Below are 2500 nucleotides of genomic sequence, written 5' to 3' on the forward strand. Positions count from 1 at the left end.
TCGACGCCGAACGGCGACACGCAGGAGAACCCCGGGGAGGCGAGAGCGAGGAAGAACGAGGGGAACGGGAACCCCCGCCGCCCACGGCAGACGCGCGCGCGGACGCGGCAGCACGGCACGGTACCCCCGCGGTACCCACCCGCAGACAGCCGCGCCCGCGCGGGAGTGCCGGGGGGGGCGAGGCCCGCGCCTCCTCCCCCAACCGGGCTCTCGTCTCCCCCAACGCCCCACCGGGCGTCGCTGGACCAACGGGGAACCCCTGCCGGCGAAGCCCCGGCGGGACGAACTCCGCGAGAGCGGGCGCTCCGGGAGCGGGGAGCTACGGAGCGCTCCCCGAGTCTGCACTTAGGGGGACGAAGGCCCCTCCCCGCCCGGGGGAGAGCCTGCGAGGCGACCCCAGCCGCGCCGCTCGGCGGGCACCGAGGCGGCGATTGATCGTCAAGCGACGCTCAGACAGGCGTAGCCCCGGGAGGAACCCGGGGCCGCAAGTGCGTTCGAAGTGTCGATGATCAATGTGTCCTGCAATTCACATTAATTCTCGCAGCTAGCTGCGTTCTTCATCGACGCACGAGCCGAGTGATCCACCGCTAAGAGTTGTCTGGCTTTTCGGCACCGCCCCGCCAGCGCGGAGGGGCCGGGACCGCTCGCAAAGGAGCGGCCCCTCGGAGAGCGCGGCACGGCGGCCGCTCGCCTCACATTGACCGTACAAGCACAGGAGAGGGGGGGAAAATAAAACGAAACCCCGAAGCGGCAAAAGCAAGGGGCGGGGAGCCCGCGCTCCCGGCTTTTTTCCCTCCCCCGAGGAGGGAAAAACGCACCTTGCGGCGCTTCGGGGCCGGACCAGGCGCCCGGGCTCGCTCCGACCTCGGCGCGGAGGAGGCCCGCCGCGCGCCGCCGGGAACGTGCCCCGAACCCGGCCTCGCCTCGCGTGCACGGGGAAAGAAAACCCCCTTCGCTTCCCCACCCAACGGCGGGGGGGGGGTGTGTCTCTCGCTGGCCGCCCCGTGCCGTCGCGGAGACGCCACGAAGCGAGGCAGCGGAGACCCCCCCCCCCCCCGCCCCGGGGAGCGAGGGGGGCCGGGCGCACAACCCCGCCGGAGGAGAGCGCGCGCGCGCCTCCGCACCGGCCCCTCCAACGCCGCCACCGCTGCGGCCCATCCCGGACTTTCTTTTCCCCCGCTTTGGCCCCGGGGCCGAGCCCCGGCCGGCTCGCGCCCTCGGGCGGCTTCCTCTCGCCACCGAACCCCCCCCCGCCGCGGGGGACGGAAAACGGCTTGCGAGACGGAAAGCCCGAGCCCACGTGGGACGCCACCGCGGCGACCCGCCGGCCCTCGCCGGGCGGCGCACCCGCCGACCGACAAACCCCAGCGGCACGAGCCCCTTCCATCCTCCCCCGGCGCCACCGCGCCGCCGGCTTCGCTCGCTCGACCCCTTCCGTGGCCCCGCGGCCAGGCGGACAGCGGACGGCGCTGAGCCGGGGGGCGGGCCCCCGCTCTCCCCGTTTCCACGCGGAGACCGGGGGTGGGACGCCCCCGGCTGCCCGCCCGTCCCCCACCCGGCACGCGCCGGGAAGGCGAACGGGGAAGCCCGCGGGCAGGGCCCGGGACCGGGACAGCCGCAGCCGGTGGCAGGGTGCCCTCCGGCGAGGGACCGGAGCCGGAGACGCCGAGCGACGCCCGCCGCCGCTCGGACGCGGTCACGCCACCCGAAACCGGCCCCGGACGGGGGGGAACCGGCAGCGCGAGACCGCCGAGGGCGCCAGCTCGCCGGGGCCCCGCTCTGGGGCCTGGGCAAAGGGAAAAAGGACCGGGAGGTCCGCAGCGGCCCGCGCCGCAAGAGGCGCCGCCGCCGAGCCGCGGCAACGCGCCCGCACAAAACCCCCGGCGGGGGCGAAGCGCCCTGGGCCAGCCCCCACCGCGGGGGCTCGCCGCCCCGGCCCGCGAGAAGCCCGCGCTTCAACGCGCCGCCGGGGACGCCCGTGGCGAGGCGAGGCGCGGGCCGGACCACGGCCGACCTCGCGCGGTGGGCTCTCTCCGGCCGAGCGCTCGGACCGCAGAGAGGGGGGGGCAGCAGAGTCCCCTCCCCGGCCCGGCGGGCCCCCGGAGGACGACGAGCGCGACGACGGCGGACCTAGCCAGAGGCATTGCGGGGGCAACCCCCGCCCCTCTGAAGGCACCCGCCCGCCCCCGCGCTCGCCCCCGCATCCGGGGGTGGCGCGCCGAGCCGCCCGGGTCTTTAAACCGCCGCCCGGCTTCCTCCGCGGTAGGGCAAGGCCGCGGACGAAGGCGCGGAACGCTAGGTACCTGACCCTGGGGTGAGGGAAACCAGACTTAAGGCCCCGCGGGGGTGCCTCCCCCCACTGCCTCCCGCCGCCACCACCGCGCCCCTGGCCTGGCCCGAGGCCCGGGGTTTCCCTCAGTCAGCCGGCGCTGCGCTCGGGGAGGAGGGACGCGGGCTGGGGACGCCCATGCCGCGCGCCTCGCCACGCGGCGAGCGCCCG

At 76.6% G+C, this 2500-nt stretch overlaps 1 non-coding gene across 1 annotated transcript; it reads right to left on the minus strand.

Moving 5' to 3' along the window:
* Positions 1 to 443: 443 nt before the first annotated feature.
* Positions 444 to 596, minus strand: LOC137459491 (5.8S ribosomal RNA). The gene has a single exon (XR_010992351.1). It is a non-coding gene; the product is annotated as a 5.8S ribosomal RNA (ribosomal RNA).
* Positions 597 to 2500: the final 1904 nt, after the last annotated feature.

The sequence above is a fragment of the Melanerpes formicivorus genome, unplaced genomic scaffold (genome assembly GCF_026170545.1).
Source record: "Melanerpes formicivorus ecotype bairdi unplaced genomic scaffold, bMelFor1.0.p_v2 SCAF_368, whole genome shotgun sequence".
Lineage (NCBI taxonomy): Eukaryota > Metazoa > Chordata > Aves > Piciformes > Picidae > Melanerpes > Melanerpes formicivorus.